At 31.3% G+C, this 20,894-nt stretch overlaps 1 long non-coding RNA gene across 1 annotated transcript; it reads left to right on the top strand.

Annotated features, from left to right (window-relative positions):
- Positions 1-11,199: 11,199 nt before the first annotated feature.
- On the top strand, positions 11,200-12,205 carry LOC149906037 (uncharacterized). Its single transcript, XR_016457063.1, has 2 exons — positions 11,200-11,240; positions 11,974-12,205. It is a non-coding gene; the product is annotated as an uncharacterized LOC149906037 (long non-coding RNA).
- The last annotated feature ends 8,689 nt before the right edge of the window (positions 12,206-20,894 follow it).

The raw sequence follows: 20,894 nt of genomic DNA, 5'->3' as shown, positions 1-20,894 counted from the left end.
ACATTCCTACATCATATTGATAAGTTTGTTGCTCCTTGACATCTTTTAAGCTGGGCCGTAACCGTGCACAAATTGTAATGGATCACAGTGGCAAAAGAAGTGGTATCTTTAGGAAAAAAAATTGCCAAGAGCCAGGCCTATGTGGCTTTGAGTAGAGTTCAAAATTTCCAGGGTGTGGCTATCCTCTCGCTCCCATATCCCCCTCTTCTTTCACAGACTTTCAACCCTTCTCTTTCCACACCTAGTAATTGGCAGAACCGATTTTGATGTAAACCATATTATCTAATTATACCTATATGTACACGTCATATCCTGTCGTTTGATGCTCCATTTGGTTTATTTATCTAACCACTGTCACCCATAAATGTAATAAACGGATGAACCGATTTCGATAAAACACATTGCTCTTTTATATTTTGATATGCCGCTTGAGTATATTATTTGACCACATTCGATTATTGTTCATTCCCACTTTCACCGCTGTAATCTAATAAATGGATAAACCGAATTGGATAAAAATATAACTAATATTTTTTCCCACATTCCCACTTTTACCTCTATATACCTAGGTATAATAAATGGATGAACCGATTTTGATACACTTTATCTAAGAACCAGCGTCGGAAAATATGCTGCCTAACACGCATCTAATTCGTATTACCTGTTAGACCTATTATTACGGTGGCACAAACAGACAAACATAGCGGTTAAACACTTATCACCCATCTTTTTGATGGTTAAAAATGGTTAAAAGGGGTTAAAAATATAATACGACATAATTTAAAGGACATTTTATGTATAAAATTTACCTAGAAGTAAGCATAATTCTAATTTGACCCCTTCCCCCCCTACTACCTCAGCTTACCCCCCCACCCTTGGGGACTTTCGATATGATCACCTGGACATTTATAAGGAATAATTACTGTAGCGTATAACAGATAACTTACGTTTTATCGTACACTGTATAGTGTACAATAGAATGCCTTTGCAAATGTTCGCCGTGAATACTTAAATGGTCATTACTTTTTTATTTACAAACCGATTAACATGAAATAAACACTTAATGTTAAATGAAGATTACCACAATATATTAGTGAAAACCGCATCTAAAATTAGTGAAAACCGCATCTAAATCGGATAAGCCGTTTCTGAGATTAGCGTGCACAAACATACAGACAAACAGACAAAAAAAATTATAACTACAGTTTTGGGTTTGAGATCGATTTAGTAATAACCCCTGCTATTTTTTTTACATATTTTCATTGTACAGACATCACTTTTCTAGAATTTTATTATAATATGTATTGAATATTGATTGACCACGCGCAAGGTTACTAATTTCCACTACATCCTCACGCAAATCGTCAATTTTTATGAACATTGAATCTGTAAATAAAAAAAAATCAAAAGATAAGTGTACCTAATTTTAATAAAAAGCTACTAACAAATAAAGTTTTATCAAGAACTAAAGTGACCTTCTTTGGGCGTATAATATAGTCTTGTAAAAGTTATACATGATAAAAATAAAATTTCATCATTTTCTTATTTTGTCATAACTTTAACTAATTAAAAACATGAGTCTAACTATATAATTATAATAAACAATAAATATAAAAGCTACAACTTACCTTTTGTGGGAACGCAAGAAGGCGAAAATTAAAAAAAAGCCGAAGATTTTTAAAAATGTAACCAATGAACACAATCACTGTTATCTACTATTACCCAAAGAGAATACAAATATTACGTCTATTACCTATATAACTGTAATTAACATCAAATAATAAACATCTACCCTCACTTATAAAAATTTAGTATATTCACATGAAATATAAGCGCACCTGAAATTTACTCTGGGAAGATATGAATTATTTATTTAACTTTAAAAAAAAAAAAACAAACTCACCAACATCATAATATTTAAATTATGAATTTCCAAGGAGCGTTAATATTATGTAAATTGATTTAATTTTAATGAAATCTCATAGATGGCGCTGTTTTAAATTTGTCTTTATACTACTAAGATTCATTATACTGTTTCTCTGCCAAAATTACTTAAATGATGTAGTTTGTATAGTGTAAAGGTAGACAATAGCATGGCTTACTCAAAAACAACATTTAAACATGAGTCTTTATATTGTACGCTGTCGTAGTACACGGAATACGTAAGAAAAATAAAGGTTCACAGCTCCTCCCCCGAAGGTGATAGCATGATAATATGTATATAACAGCCTGACCCGACCTGTTAGTAATATTCATGCAAAATTTGAAGTAAATCCGTGCAGTACTTTCTGAGATTAGCCTGGACAAACATACAGACAAACAGACAAACAGACAAACAGACAAACAGACAAAAATTCTAAAAACTATGTTTTTGGCTTCTATATCGATTATAGATCATGGATTATGTATTCTTTTAAAAAAATATTCAATGTACAGTTTTGACTTTCCTACGATTTTATTATATGTATAGATTATCCATGAGAAACTGTGGGTGGTAAAGCATAGTAATTATTATTGCTCTACGAAATATTGTTATGAATAATGATATTAGCAAGATGTTCACTAATACATAAAAAAAAATTCATTGAAAAACATGAGTATGGGTACACGATGTACCCTGTACCCTTTTATGTAAATACTCATGTTTGCTGCTGCAGTTTTTTTTTATTCTTGCCAATCAGATGTTTATCTTTTAGACATTTTTTATGATTATTAGAAAAATAAGTATCTTTCGTTATATAAATAATTGAAAAAAGGCAATTAATTTCTTCTTTTCCAATTAAATCCCAATGAATATAAAATAAATATAAAGTATTAATATTAATTTTATGATATTTTCATATATCCGATTAGTAGAAAACTTATGCAAGGCTTTGCAATATTAAAGAAAGTAATAAAAATGCAAACTCGATTAAAATACTCATTTCGTTATAATTAACAACCACAAAATATATTTTCAAACGAATTAAGTACCGGTAATAACTACTTACGTATATAATACAATTTGCAATGTTGAGCAAAAAAGCAATGTGATTATTATCGGAAAGGCGAGTCATACATTCTATCGTGAAGCCTCCAGGCAAATAGTTACTTGACAAAACGAACGGATATCTTAATTTGCTCTATTACATACTCCGTAATGTTTGAACAACGGGCCCGTTACAAAAACAGCGGCCACCCACTATAAAATGATGAAATTTAACTTTATCTATGCCATAAACTATTCTGTAAGTCTGTTAATTGACAACGCTGTAAAAGGAATTTCACTCGATACGCGGCGACTAAAGGTGCAATTAATTGTGTAAGGATTTTGTTTTAGACGCGCAATTAAAAAAAATGTTATGTAAGTTTATAAACATTTAAGACAGTACTAGCGGTCCGCCCTGGCTTCGCCCGTCGTACATATTTATGTTTTCTCTACATAAGAACCATCCTGGTACTTCAAGGAATATAATAAAAAAAGAATTATCGAAATCGGTCCACCCGTTCTCGAGTTATGCGCTTACCAACACATTTTGCGATTCATTTTTATATTATAGATAATATATGCATATTACATATTTTGTATATAAAAGTTATATCATTTAACACGTACGATATGCAATATTAAACTTTCAGTTTATCAATTCATTTTTATAATTATGGAGGAAAATCACATCGTACTTCACTGTTAGGCATTCAGATGTAGTTCATTACATATAATCCACATCCCACGTCTAAAGCATAACCTCCTCTCCTAACTATTGACTTGCCAGATATCAAAACATAGACTAGTGCTTGTAAGCAGAAAAGCTTATTCCTCAGAAAAGAAACTCATGAAATGAGTATTAAAATATGTTAGTGTTATGTCCTCTTCTAAGTTCTATTATAACAAGTTTACATAGTAAGATAATATATTAGGATCAGGGGTGGGCGACATCCATGGGGTCATCTATGATACGTTTCTATCTGAATAAAGCCAGCGAATTAAACAAAATCTATGAGATTATTTTAATGAGATAGCCTTTATAAATTATTAGGTCCAGGATCCTTCGCCCATTTTTGCAAGTGATTACTATCAAGCTAATTTTCCGTGAGTAGCTTTATTTTGATGAGACGCCCAATAATTTCCTGTACGAAACTCTCGATTGTGGTAGCTTACAGAGGTAACAAGGATAATTTTTTTTGATTTGATGGTTCTAAATAATAAAATAAAACTAATAAATATTTGAGAGTTTCTACGAATATTAATCGTCAACAAAAGAGATAAGTTGAGATGATAAATATTTTAAATAATAAAATCAAGGAACGTGAGTCGTGAACATTGAACAATCAATCTAAGATTACATAATATTATTGTTTTATAACAAGTCATCGCCTGGATATTATACAAATACTAATTCATTATCCTCTAGATAACGGTATATGGAATAACCAGTTATTACTTGAAGTAATAAATGATTGCAACTTGAAGTGTATACTTATACTTAGGTATTACTTTTATGTAGATTTGAACTTGTTAGCTCAATTCGTTAAGGATAATTTTTAGCCTTAAGGTATAGATTCATTGAGTTACATGTGTTGATTAAAAAGTAAAAATTACTAGCATCTCTTTAACCGAACACAGACATAGTTATGAACACACTGACTAATTTTGAAATTAAAAGAATGTGAACATTCTATTTCAGGCGCTCAAGAGATACAGTTGCACCAATGAGTCTATAGTAAAAAAAAAGTGTATTTTATTAAAATGAACACAATTTGTTCCTCCTACGTATACATGACTATACTATATTACAAATATAATGAATAAATTATTTAGGTGTATTTACAGCGATGAATCATCTCGCTACATAAAAATTATTTTGACCGTTCGTTCTACTAACAATTTGATATTGAATATATTATTGTTTTCATTATTCAGGAAAATAAAGTAATATGATCATATACTGTTGTGATAACAAGCTCAAAACAAGAATAACTGCGGATACAGACTAATTGCGAGAATTTCAATCAAATGACATCTGTTACTACTTAATTATATGTATAGTATTAATATGCCTTGACATAACGAGGGTATTGATTTAAATTATCATTGCGTTTTGCGCCTGCAGCGTACACAATTACATAATTCATAGCGCGATCTAAATTTCTGTTCATTCATTACTCGTAAATAAGATCAATGATGTATGTACCTTTGTAGTTACAAAGCTATAAATTTATAAAGAATAGAAAAAATTCGATCACGAGGCGGGACTACGAACCCGCATCCTTTCACGCCAATCCGGGGCGGACGCCTGACTAACTCAGCCACCCGTGATCCCGCCAGAGCGATCGAATTTATGGAGGACCGCCTCCTTGGTAAAGTGGTTGACGCGTAAGGGTAGAACCGAGGGGTCCTGGGTTCGATTCCCGGTGGGGACGAAGAAAAAAATATGTCTCGGTCTGGCAAGACACAGAAGGCTGATCACCTACTTGTCCCTAAAGAAAATCGATCAGTGAAACAGATGTATGCATATAGCCCCTTACCCCACTTGGGGACACGGGACTTCACTTTTTTTATAAATTTATATTTGCATTTGAATGCCATAAACCAAAAAATATCCAATCCAGCTACAAAGTTAGCTAGCTGTGACGGTAAGGTAATAGAGAAGTGCGTATATAAAGGCGGAGTTATCTTAGGGCGTGATCACATGTACGTAGGTGCGTAACATGCGTTAGATGGTAGATAAGGCATTGCATAACTGTATCACGACAACGACGTGTGAAGGACGTCTCGGATACGAGATTGCTGACTTTGAAAGCGGCACAATGCGGCTGAGTTGAGAGTAAAACAAAACTGACCTGAATTCCGACATTTAGTCATCATAGTCATGTTATCATAGTCATGTTATTAACAATTTTGTGGTTGAAGATTAGCGTCGCATTTTTTATAAAGTCCCATGATATCACCATTATTATACCTATAAACTCTAGTTATATTAAGCTCCATACGTAGGGTAAATACTAAATATATATATAGTAAACTAGCTGTCCTCTCCGGCTTCGCCCGTGGTACATATTTCGCAATAAAAGGTAGCCTATGTCCTTTCTCGGGTATCAAAATATCTCCATACCAAATTTCATGCAAATTGGTTCAGTAGCTTAGGCGTGATTGAGTAACAGACAGACAGACAGAGTTACTTTCGCATTTATAATATTAGAGGATTGAATTGGCATTTGTAATTACAGCGTCCAGCAAGACTCTATAAACTTTAAAGTTCTGCCTTTGTGAGAACTAGCTGTCCCGTGCAGTATCGTTAACTTTTATTGGATTTAAATTTCAAAGGCCTTCGTTTACAACAATATGGGCAATACAGCACTAGTATAGTTCTAATAGAAATCTGTATTTTTACAAAAATATAATCAGTAGTTTTGAACTTGATTTTAATTTGGTGAAATAAGCTCATTGTAACGTTGATTAACTCTTAATAATAGAATTAAAATTACCTTGTTTCTAGTTTTCAGTTAAAATAATACAAGAAAAGAAGATGATATTTCTCCTACGAAAAAGTTATGATCGCTAACAAAAACATTTATATTTTATTTTTTAAATAATATCTCTACATCATGAAATAAATGGGAGTCGAAAAATAAAAATAAATGACACGAAACTTCGAATAGAAGCTTAAAAAACACAAACAAATCACACACAATTTTTTTATTTATTTTATTATTCAGTTAATTAAGGCGCCGAACAATGACTTCAGCACTAGATAACATTTTATTATGCTAGGTTATATAATTTAGTAATATAATCACTATGTGAATACCGGTCTATACATGGCCATTCTCAACATATATTGTACTATGCACGACTTACTTCTTACTGTACATACCTCATATTATTGTCTACAATCTACATACTTACGACAATCCCATACCACAATGGCTAATTGTAATTAGTTGCATAATTTTACATTGTAGTTCAATATGCGACCTCAATTCTTGTAAAGATAACTTTGAGAACCTAATACATAATTAAGTGGCCCTTAATAAGTGGCGTAATAGTTCTTATTTGATCGTTGATAAAGTATTCATAATAATGTTAGCTACATAATAGTAGAAGATATACATCTTTAGGAATATTATTAATGTGAAAGTAACCCTGTTTGATAGATCTCGCTAATTTTTTGTTTTTTTTTGCTCATGAAATATCTGTGAAAATGCTATCCAGCTACACTTCGTTGCAAGATGGTAGGAAGTGCAAATTTAAGTGCATCGAAGGACTTAATATCTTTAAAATTCCCTTCAAATTTCACTATACAATTAACAAGTAGCTTTTGTCAAAAAAACAGACATATAATTATTGTCAAAATTTTAACTATCTCATTATGATGATACTTATAATTAGCACAAACATTTTCGACTCAAAAAAGGCGAGTTGTATATATATACATAGTATACCTAATTAGTTTTGGTGTTACTAGTTTCAACCTACTCTGTTACGTATTCGTTGTCATGCAGCTGGGCGGTAAATGATCATGGTTGTTAGTACATAATAACATTTCTTATAGAGGCTTTTCAATAAATTATGATGAATAAATTTATCTTTCATTGACAACACCATCTATCTATTTATTTAACAGACTAGCAACTAAAAACATAAATGAATTACATTTTAAAACTTGTAACCCTTTTCTTATTCTTTATTTTAATAGGATGAAAGCTAATATTATCTTTATAGATTTAAAGCAACATTACTATCCATAAGTGAAAGCGATTGACTAAATTACCTACGTTTTTGCCGAATTACAAGGTGTCTCCATCATGTCAAATCGAGCGTTGAGTAATTTGATACTTGAGAACTAACCATTTTACTAACTCGCCTACACACCTATGGACAGTACTAAGCAACAGTGTGACAACATGCTAGACATTAATTATATTAATAATATAGCATAATATTAATAATATTAATGCTAGTAATATGTAAACGCGCTTATAATTTAATAATATACAACAGTACGGGACTTGAAAGAAAAGGCCAATGTATGTGTAACTTAACATTATATTTTGCATTAATTAATAATTTTATATAGGTGAAGTTTACGTAATTAGAAAATAGGCTGCTTTTGTTTCGATGGACTAAGAGCATACAAATAGTCTTGTTCACGTCGTCTTGAACACGTGAGCTTTTTTATTGCAAAATTAAAACTTGAGGTGCTTGCTGTACCTGAAAATGAAAAGGTTTTAATAATAACTTAATAAGTAAAAGAATGTTGTGCAATTTAAATATTTCACACTCAATTTTTATATAAAACAAGGGCAACAAAGTTTTACGCGACCATGTTTTAAAATATAGAGAGCAGTGGTGAGGACTTAAAATCGATTAGTCGGAGGTTCGAGAGCAGAGATAGAATTTTCATTTTATCCATACCCATGTGGAATCGTCACCACTGTTTGCATGTCAAAGAATCAAAAGTTCGACATGTGAGATCACTGATGTCAACCCGCACTTGGCCAATGGAATGGATTATGGCCTGAACGGTGAACCCCCACAGGAGGCCTGTATCCCTGCAAAAGGAACATAAGCTGACGATGATGATGATGATGATGTATATTTACACCAGTCGCAAACACACTTCAGACGACATCTGCTTTAAATATTTCCTAGCATGTTTATTTACATAGAACTATAAATACACATTTTTTTAAATAAAAAATAATCGATAATTTAAAGTATTTTTCGTAACCCGTCTGATAACTGTTTCACAAATATTTATGACAGATTGCCTTGATGTTGTTTACCTGTGACCGGACAGCGACTGGAAAGCGGCGCTGATCATGCCGTTGTTTTAATTATTGCCTCGAGCCCTAAACCATGACACTGTTTATAATATTTCACAAAGAACCGACCGTTTTTTTACCTGATAACTTTTACGAATACGTACATGAGCGTTATTAGCTTCTGGTTACCTATTCGACTGTTGCATTAATTATTATAGTGATACACATTGGTACCTGCCTATCTAAATCGCGTTCAGCTTTGTATACAAGTGAACTACCCTGGCTTCGGACGGGTGAAATTATGCATGGTATATAAACCTTTGCATGGTAATACATATTATGGTGGTACCTTCCTCTATCACTGTATATTTTTACAAATTTTATCCAAATCCGTTTCGTAGTTTTAAAGATCTAAAGCATACATAGGAACAGACAGGAAGCGTCTTTGTTATAAATTCTGTAGGGATTGGGTTTACGTATCATTTCTCTTTATTAAAATCTCGCAAATAATACTTTTTCCTTACAATTAGGTTAGTCAAAATTATGTACTACATTTTGCGAAAATAAATGAACAAACAGATAATATAATATAGAGCCAAATTTTAATTCTATTTTTTATTAGGTTAAATTACAGTCATTTATTTAAAAAAATGTTAAATTGACGTTACATATAAAAGCTTGAACTTTATTCATAAAATGGTATTATCATCTTAATTACGGATATCACTTCTCGCAATTAAATTCGTAAAACCTTTAATTATGTGTTAATGACTTCAATTTAGTTCTTTATAAACTTAACGTCTTACAAATGTGATTGAACTATAATTACGTTATGATTCATTTCAAACAAAAAACCCTATGAAAATAATTAGTGTATTTATTAAGAGCTGTAAACATCACTCTAATAGCGTAATAAAAACATGTTTTGCGCCATTTATTCATTCATTTACGGCAATCGGGTCACAATTACACACGCTAATAACTGTTTCCTATTGATCCGTAAGGACTTGAACGAATTTCTCGCATATATTTTTGCAATTAATACCGTGCAATGAATATTTATTCACTAATCGTATGACTTGATCTGGTCCGCTCTATGTAATATTGAAAGGCTATATCGTTTGATCAATTCACCATTAAGTAAATGGATTTTAATGTCGTGTACAATAAATTGTTAATGTTTTATTTTATTTACGAAATATCAGAACGGAAATCGGGTCGGGGCAGATATTATGGTCTTTAATCACTTTATAATAATAGCTGAAAAGCAAATTAATATAATAGTATCGGCTTATTATTTAAAGCCAGAATTTTTATATCAATTAAATATGAAAATTCTGGCCTAATTTACTCTCATGACTATATACACTATACATATTGATATTGATAAACCAGTGACCGAAATGTCAGTAGATACCTAAACACAAAATCGAAATTTCATGGAGAAAGTCTTTGCAACACTATTATTAGTTATAGAATATAAGGGAAAATTTTATAAAACACTTCTTTAGTATCATAAATTGTAACACTGAATCAAAGTATAAGTTTGCAATAAAGCAAGACAAATAACTGAAATTTGTTGGAGCACAGTTTATCGTTTACATTGTAATTGTTATTTATAACACTGTCAGTAACTCCCCTGTTTATAAAGACATTACGTACGTATCTATTTATCTGATTCTTAAAGTGTAATACTATAATCATATTTCTTAATAATTTTGCCAAACAAACAATTACTCAAATATGTACCTTCGAATGTGGGTCAGTATGCATGTTTAAAATTGCGTATGTTTTGATAGCTCTATATAATTGGGCAGCTACTTTCATGTTTTGTATGACGAATTAAATATTACATAATTGTTTTATTTGTTTTTCAGGTGTTTAATATTTCAAGGAGACAATTTAAACTATGGATACAAAATCATTTGATTTACTCAATGGAAGGATGGGTTAGATTGAAATTAAGAAAAATCTACCTAATACGAATAACATTAACAGTTCATTATTAGAACTTTGCTCTTTTTGGTTATTGTAAAAGATAATTTTAAAATTTACATAATTAATGTTATGTAAAATTATTGCATTAAAAATTTGAAAGAAAACTTATACAAAATTAGATAATAGTTTTGGGAAAATTGTTACTAGCGACTGAACGAACGAGGTGCTGAAAAATTATATGATGTTTTATTAAAAATAAACGACTTAACTAAATGTTTTATGCTCGACTGTATGCGTATACACCTGCTTTACTTTTTCAACAGAGTTATTGTAGAAGAAACAATAAAAATAGGTTGACTAGTTTTATGGTTGCCAATGATCAATAAAGTTTTAGTGTCTTGATTAGACTTTCCTATCAAGCTAATTAGGGAAAATAAAATACTAATTAGTCCATTTTATACTAGACTGTTTTGTATATATACTGTAACATAGTATAGCAAAGTATCAGTAGAATTCGTTCTAACAATTCAACTTCAACAATGGTCTCTGCTAAGGTAAGATTCACACTTTAAGGATAAATAGTATTTTCTCAAACATGCTTCCAAATTAACAAGTTGAAAGCATTTTGAGAAATGTTTTTTACGCTTGTGTTGACATTTTTGTCGAAATAAGTACCTATTTTATTTTTGGTATTTTGTGATCCTACTATTCCATGCAGAGGGTGAGGGTGTGAATTTAATCAAAAACAATCGGTGAACAATTATTTTCACATAATGTCTTTTATTTTTAGTGATTTTATTAAAGTATTAGGTATTTGAGTAAGTAACTAAACAAAGATCACAAAGATACAAGAAATAAATTCCGTGATTCAGTCGGATAAAAAGTTCCTTTTAACTGTGAGTTGTTAAGAAGAGATCGCTCCCAGCGATAAGGTCGACCTCAGTACACTTGTATATTTATATATATTTTGTTTACTTGTATAACAGTTTTATATAATAAAATATTCTTATGAATTTTATTCATAGTATAGTTAAAATTGACTAAACTGAGAAATAGAACTAGCTGCGCCCCGCGGTTTCACCCGCGTGGCTCCGCTCCTGTTGGTCTTAGCGTGATGATATTACATAGCCTATAGCCTTCCTCCATGAATGGGCTATCTAACAACGCAGGTATTTTTCAAAATGGAACAGTAGTTTCTGAGATTAGCACTTTCTAACAAACATACAAACTCTTCAGCTTTATAATATTAGTATAGATTTTATTAATGAGTATATAATTATTTCCTAGGTTCTGTTCCTCGTCGTCGTGATGGCCTGTGTGGCGGCTGCGCAGGAGACGGCAACGGAAATCAACCGTGTTGACTTCACAAAATTCATAACAAACATCCAGCAAATATTTGGAGGCTACAAGGGGAATCCCGACGAATTCGTCCAGAAACTTCAGTCTTTATTCCAAAAAGGAGTTTAAATAGTGAAGATTTTGAAAATGTGGAATGATAATAATATATTGATGGCAAGATTTAAGTTGTTTCTTTCCTATTCATACCGACGGTTATAGACCTATACTTCTAAGTATTTAAAATATTTCACATTTACAGACTAGTTAAATATAAAAAACGCTTTTTTAAATTTCTTACTGTCAACCATTGCCCAAGAGAGACTTTACGCCATATATAAAGCAGTCTACGTGAATGTATCCTTTGTATGTTATGCTTTCCTTAAATAATTAAAATAAAATCTTAACATATCCTTTACCTAACATATTTCTCACACCTTTCGGACACGTTCTAAAAGAATTCAATATAACAGATATGGTGCAGAGATAACGTTATCGGACACTAATATCCCGCTCGTGCAGTAGGCACTTGATAAATTAAATTAATTAAGTAAACATTGGTCACGAAAGGCTCAGGCCTTGGGCCAGCGGTGGGTGTTAACTATGTGGTAATAGCATTAGATTTGAGGATATGGAATAATACTATTTTTATAGTGTTTACTCTATTGTGACATTGATTTGAGGATATAGTGTAATTTATGTGTATAATATTTATACAAACTACGTATTTGTGAATAAATAGATTGAATATAAACAAAAGATTACAACTGTAAAGTTATTACTATTAATATAATAACGTACTTTTAAATCGGTAGTTAATTACTAATCATAAAATATGATAATGTTATGAAATAACTGCTCAATAGTTTATGCTCAATTGCTCAAAAGTAAACAAAAATAACAAAATTGAATTTCCAGCTTGCACTGGTAAATATTCATCCAAATCCAAGTGCTCTAAATTGGTCCAGTCACGTTAAACTGCCTTTCGAGTTAATGGTTTGTACAAAGGCGGTTATTAACTGATGACCTTAAGGACAATGCTGAAATGAATACATAGGGAAAGGCTTGGTCTAAACAAGTGAATAGATTAGTAACTTCACAGACTATGAAAGAATTTTTCTAGGCTTATTATTTAGTTATTAGTATCATAAATCTCGTGTGTAAATAAATTATTATTTGACAAGATCACGTTGTGGTAAGCATGTTCAGCTGCAACCCGACAAGAAAAATAATTCGATTTTTTTTAATTGATACAAATAAGTGGTGGTTTTAGAACATTTTCGTGCCTTGAAGAGCATATTATGCCTTCAATTGTTTTATTTGTTTTAAATTGGCCTGTATATGAGATTGATATAAAAGTGCACATGCAAACTCTATGTATATCTTCGGCTTGATTCATCTCAATCGAGATGCATCAGAAAGTTTAAAATCTAAGTTACTAGCTGTGTTCCGCGGCTATTGGTCTTAGCGTGATGATATGATGATATATAGCCTTAAGCCTTCCTTGCCTGCCTTATAAGTATAGATTGTAGCTCCCAAATATCTTACGCGATATACTACTTCATTAAAAAAAAATTGTTGGTGTATAGTTTTAAAGTTTAGTAAAGAAAGATTTTAAAAGACGACAAACTAAAGGCCTCAGTAGATACAATTTACAAGGCAATCGTTAGCAATAATAAATGAATGTGGTAAACTAATAGCAACGTTGTAGCCTATTCTTAGCTCACCTTATCACTAGTTATGCTATTAAGCTTTCAGCTACTGTACGAAACACAACAATTTCTTGATCGAACGAATCGATCTTTGGACACTGCAGTTACAAATATACTTTTATAGCTGTGATCGATTTGCGGATTAAATCTTCAAAGAGCCTTCCAAATATTTAATAACAATAGCATTTATTTTTGGATATTACGTAATCAAATAATAATATAAAGCTGAGGAGTAAGTTTGTTTGTTTGAACGCGCTAATTTCAGGAACTGCTGGTCCGGTTTTAGATAGCTCCTTTATCGAGGAAGGCTACATATCATCACGGTAAGACCAACAAAATGGGAGCAATGCCGGTAAAACCGCAGGACACAGCTGTGTTTTTTTTAACTAGCTAGTTATTAAATAATTAGAAAAAAATAACACGTCATATTTAAAGCAATGATTAAAATATTATACCGACATTGCGAACAGTCAGCGTGGTCACGGCCCACGGGCCTGTCCGTTTAATTTATAAATACAATAGGTACAATATTTGTATCGTTCGTAAAACAAACTAAATCGGAACTTTACATTTGAATATTTCTAAATCGAGAATTGGCCCGCGGATGAAAGGAAAGCCAACTCAATATTTATCTGTGCTTGTGTTCTGTTACCATAAATCACGAACGTAACAAGCGTTCGTATTTCGCATTCAGAAAATGTATTATCACTGCATTGCGTTCTAGATGGCGTAAATAAACACAAGTGTTTGGATATGTCTCTAAATATGATCGAATTGATGGTGATAATGGAAGAATTAAGTATGTAGCGTTCGAGTTTTCAAACGATAACATTGTGGGTAGAAGTCACTTCTCGTTATTTTTGAAGCTGTTTAGGGTATCGCAGTCTTTAAGACGATAAGTATTAGGATACTGAAATGTATAATTATGTGCTGGCGTGAAAGCAACTTCTAACTCATGCTGTTTTTATTCTGCGATTCCCTGAGCGATTGAACTCTGGTTATCTAGATGATCGTGAGATAGGTGTATGATGCTTTTAAATAATCAATACGAGTTTATTTAATTAATGATTTAAATAATAATTAATCAGGTATACCTGTGTATACCTGTCAGTATCAGTAAAAAAAAACAAGCAAAATCTTGTATTTTTTCGTGCCACAGTAATTTGAAAATAGTATAAGATCGAAGCACGATATCTAATAGATAACATTTAAGATGATGTTTTTCCTCATGATCATAATTCACGCAATAAAAAGATTTCAACGCGTGCTAACGATAAGCATTAATGTGGTACAACACGACACTTTGTTTTTTCCTTATTTCTGATATTCACATATGTTTTAGAATTTTGGAGTAAAATTTCAATTTTTAATTAAGGATTTTATAATCAGCCTTCCTGGATCTACCTAGTTAGTAGTTTCCATAGTCAACTAGCGGTTGCCGTAGCTAGTTGGCTATGCAAGTAGGTATACTTACAGCAGCATTGATCGTTATAAATGTAAGCCATTCAAACTTACAATAGAGTTATTAATTAAATTAAGGTCAGTTATCTTTCAAACCTTACAGTTACTCATGTGCTAAGAGTGAATTTGTTATGACTATTATGTACCATATGTGGCTTTAATTGACCACTTAATAATAGAGTTGTCAGTATTGTTCAGTATCCCAAGCAATTTGGTATTTGACAAGCGAATTTAATTCTAATCCATGTATTAAGAGAACTACGAACAGTTCCTTAATTGGATGTTAAATAAACGACAAGCAGTCAAGAGCTCCACTTCTATTTATATTCCCAAATACATTTTGTATAGATTGAACAATAGCACTTAATCATTTAGTAAAATGGAGGCTGTATTATTTTGGTTTGTTTTAATGTCATAAATACTATGAGATTTATATAAAGTGAATGATTACAATTTATTTACTAATTGAACATTAAAAATGTATTATTCTCAGAATTAGCACTAGTAATGGAAGATAATTACTCGTAACAAAACTGAGGAAACTCATTGTTGGCTAATCACGTCTAATAATGCTCAATATAACAAATATAGAGACAGGATTGGCATTACCGGTCGATTAAGAATTCGTGCAAACCCGGTCGCAACAGTAGTCAACCAATAAATAGCTATTCAATCATAATATTTAAATAATATTTCGTTCATTAATCAGACACAACTTGTCATGGAGATTTCATGGTGTAATTTGTGTTAAATCAATCAATAACCCCAAGGTCCTGACACCATAGCGCTGCGTGGGCCACGCGTCCATTTATAATGGCTTTAGAAATTTCAATTTATATTATTTAATAATAGGTTAACGTTAATCTATCACAGCACGTATAATAGTTCAAGTCCTTCAGAGTAATGGCCTAAAGGCATGTCCATATCAAAACAATAGTATGCTACGATTGTTTCTTACTCGGAATTTGACCTATATTATAATATGCATTATGATGTTATTTTAGAATATGCGGTATACATTAAATACGCTGAATAAGTTAGTATCAATTTATTTTACAGAATTGATTTACTTTTATGCTAACAAGGATATGAAACCATAAGATATAAACGAGTATTTAATTGTTTAGGTGCAAACAGTATACTAATTTCAAACATCCGATTGAATTTTAAATAAATCCATTATACCGATGCATTATAAAATAGCAATGACCTTAAAGTATTGGAACTTTTTATTCATCGCAGGCACTCATAAACAACTAAAACTAACTGGACTAGCGCTAGTAATTTTGGGATATAATACCAACGCGTAACGTACCTTTTCCCATACCCACCATAATTTTTCTATGTATTTAATTTAATTAACATTTTGCATAGAAACATTTATGTTGCTATAAAATAGTAATAACTTCAAAGAAAACAACAAACCTTGAAACAGTACCATACAATAAGTAGAGTCAGGATTCGTGACGAAAAGTTAACCCCGCCCAGAGCCATGAAGGCAAATCGAATATAACAATACAATTAAACCGCGATCTATCGATTGTGCCCTTACACGGAATTGTCGAATGGTCAGCTCAGCTGAATGTTACACAATTGAAAGTACAAGAGACTAGAACGATAGAAGTAAATTAGTAGATTAAAAAAAAAATTACTGAAACTGTTTCTTGAACATTTAATAAAGATATTACTCTAAAATTTATTTATCAGAAATGCATTTTTTTCCAAGATTATTCTTAAAAATATGGGCGATGTAGAGTATGAGTATATGCAGAAATGAAATTTAATAGGAAAGAAAATCATATTATTTTTATGTCTAGACAAATGAGTATTTAGCAAGACGTATATTTTATATTATTAAAATTGCACGATGTTTATAAGTTCTCCATGCCTGTTAAGCTCAAATGACAGAACTTTTAACAGCCCACTTCAAGTCTCAATTAAATGAATTTGTTCTGAAATTTCATTACAATCACATATTGAAATTTCGTATTTGATAATAAAAATTTAAAACATCAAGACACATTTACAAACTAACATACACGTATATCTTAACGCCTTTAATACTTTCTTACATCAAAAACATGGAAAATTTACCAAATCTTTATGTTAAGTGTGATGTTGCAATCTAACTACTTTTTGTGACATCAAAAGAGGTAAAAAGTATCCCATATTTTAATCAAAGTTTTATCGTATGGCTACATAGAAAATTTATTCCAAAACATTCACCGTATGCCATTTAGGCACGTTCACAAATATCCAGACAACTTCCACATTACGCAAAAAAGTATAAGTAAATAAATATTATTATTCGACTCTTAGTGTCACTCTGTATTCGCTATCTGTGCTAGTATTTTGTCCTTTCGCATAGACACCAATTTTAACAGCAATGTGGTAATGGTCATTTATAACCACATTTGAAGTCATTATAGTTTTTACAACATTGTATTTCTGTTGTAATAGCGTAAAATTTAGATATGGAATTTATGTATGGCCATATTTATATGATTTATATTTTCAATTGTATAATAAAATATGACCAGTAATGAGCGTAAACAGGAATGGTGTATTGTTACTTTGTCTTTTTTATGGCTGTAAAGAATGCATCGGTATAAACTTCAAACTTCTTCAAACTGCATGACACATATCCTTGTTCTCGTAGTTGGAGCATATAAATCGGGCTAAAAAGAAAACATCACATAAACGGTACTCATATCAAATCTCCCTCAATATACGTTCGTTAATAAAATGAACTGCGCGATTATAATGGAGTTTTTTAATAACATACATTCTCTCTAGATCGCTATCGTATGTAGAATGATTATAGAAAATTGTATTCCGTGGTAGCCGCATAATTGATTGGAATGAAAATTTTTTTGAATTTTATTCAAAAAAATTTTACGATTATTATTTGGAATTAGGAATAAAAAAGATTGAAGTATAACTATTTTATAATACAAAAAGCGATGACAATCTTTATTGGGTATGACGTAATAACCTTAATAAATTATGCTTTATAAAGTCATAGTATAAAAACACAACCAGCTCTCGAAAACCACTTCAAATAACACGCAAGCATTCTCACCCATTGTATGCGTTAAACATCGAGTTATTCAAATTATTTTCGATTGTTCCACAAATGTTATAGTTACGCAAGTTAAGTACGTTTATCTCAATAATCGGACAGGTGCCAGTTATTATAACACAGAATTTCATTCATGAACTGGTTTCACACCTATCATTTCGGCCGTCCTTGTCCTCGCTGCAAGTGACCATATAAACAAAAAAATTACTAGGTTAAAAATAGGAATTTTACTTGCAGGAAGTCGAACTAATATGTAGCAGTTAATTTGAACAGTTGAGTGAATTCTAACTGTTAATACAACTTTGATATTTTTTTTTAAATATACATTAATTTTAAATAAAATGTCCGATTCTATAATATTATTTTACTAAGATTCTTATTTTTCTTGCCATAGGAACTAGCTTTCAACATAAGTTAGAACGAATTTTTTAATTTTTTGTTTAATGAAAGTTACATCTTTGTGAAATTAAATACACGGATAATAAAACAAAATAATTTAATTTTTCATAAAATATCTTTAAATCAAAATTCTTGAAAGTATTGCGCTTCATTTTTATAAGTTTACTTTTGTGCAAAAGTGTTCCAAATTCTTTTAAGATTTTAATTAAATTTAACATTTCTTTAATGCCTTAGAATTAATTGCCTAATGTTTTTTAATCTAATTACGCAACACATAAAAGCATTTTATTGTTTATATACTGAATTAGATAAAGTATATAAATAATGCATGCGGCACTCAAGATACTTTCACTTTCTGAATATATAGTCAAATTTATTATTCATTAATGTTAAACAGCTATCGAAAAACAAATATCAGTTTACGTTTGAACATACTTACACACTTATAGACAAATCCAACAAGTCATATATTATGAACAGTTTCAAATAAGATTTTGCCACTGCCACATTTTTGATTGACTAAAGGGGAGTTGAAACAGGTTCAAAATCCTGTTTCAACTCCCCTTTAGTCTGATGCAGCATCTTGAAACTTATCCTGCTCCTTAATGTCGTTATATTAGGTCACATGAGGGGGTCGCGGAAGAATTCAAACCAATAATACCCGCGGCTGAGAGAAATCCAACACAACCCACGGCTCCATCCCCGAGGGCCATGGCTATACAAGATTTCCCCACTTTAAAAAAAAGAAAATAGTCCACATTACAGCTCTACTAGATACTAGAGCTGCTATTTCAGCAAAGGATTTCAAAAAATATCGATGATATAAGTTTTGGAGCGCAGATCGGTGGTTCAGACATGGTCTGTAAATATAAGTTCTAGTATATATTTACCACGCTCCATTGATAAAATTTTAGCCATACAGTTTTACTGTAGTTTATTCTTCCTACTTACATTAGAGTCGTAAAATCGGTTGAAGTTTGTAGAAAAAGCAGAACGCTAATGCATACCTTTCATAAATAGCTGTAAAAGAGTATTATAATATTACAAGTAGCAACTCCTTTTTAAAATTATAAAGAACTAGCTTACCGGCTACCGCCCGCGGCTTCGCCCGCTTTGTCTAAAACATAATAAATTATATACTAAAACCTTCCTCTTGAATAACTCTATCTATTAAAAAAAACCGCATCAAAATCCGTTGCGTAGTTTTAAAGATTTGAACATACATAGGGCTATGTCCCTATGTATGGACAGAGAAAGCGACTTTGTTTTATACGATGTAGTGATACTGCCTAACACTTCTTCTATTGCATCAAATAATCTCCAACAATGAACCGTTTGTTCTTTATAAATACTATATAGAATTTAATATAATATAATAGATTTTTAGTAATTAAATGTTACGCAGGTTGGTTTATGTCATTGATACACTATCTAAATACAATTCTCGACTAAATAGAACGTTGATTAATTCCCGAGGTCACTGATAATGCTAATCTGAGAAATATCGGTTCTGCGACGATGATAATCTCAATTAATAAAAATATGCAAATTTTATTACATTCAATTATATTACAGTACTTGTAAAATTAGGTATTAATTTATAAAATATGGTAACAAAGTTAAACTCAATGCATTGTTTTATAAAGAGTATAAATTCCGTTTAAAAATACTCTCGACAAAAAGCAGTTCATGAATTCCCACAAAACTTTGAAGTAATAACTAAATAAGTATTAACTTTGAATATAGTAATATTAAAAAATATGGTGATTTATATATCAATGGACGGACCTGCAATTAGGATGGTTTTCGAAATTACTTGTAGACGGCATACATTTTTCAGTTTAATGAATAGGTATATTATAAACAATTGCGGACTTATTGCGCATTACAATATAGGTATTCACAACTTCATTTGCCCCGCGGTTTTACCCGCATTGCTCTGCACCTATTAGTTTGAGCGTGATGATACATAGTCTTCCTCGATAAATGGGCTATCTAACACTGAAATATTTTTTCAAATCGGACCGGTACTTCCTGAGATTAGCGCGTTCAATCAAACAAACAATTTCTTCAGCTTTTTAATATTAGTATAGATACAGTTAAGCGTTTACAGAATAGGCCCCACACATAACAACGGACAACACCACGGACATATTTGAAATCTATAAGACAATATATAATAGAATGCGTGTTTTTCAAACATCTACATTACGTAAATA

This window comes from Colias eurytheme, chromosome 9 (genome assembly GCF_061535395.1).
Source record: "Colias eurytheme isolate Ceu_HAF_F1 chromosome 9, ilColEury1 Martin Lab GWU primary, whole genome shotgun sequence".
Taxonomy (NCBI): domain Eukaryota; kingdom Metazoa; phylum Arthropoda; class Insecta; order Lepidoptera; family Pieridae; genus Colias; species Colias eurytheme.
Note: the sequence above shows the minus strand (reverse complement) of the source record. Positions and strands in the feature narration are given on the sequence as shown.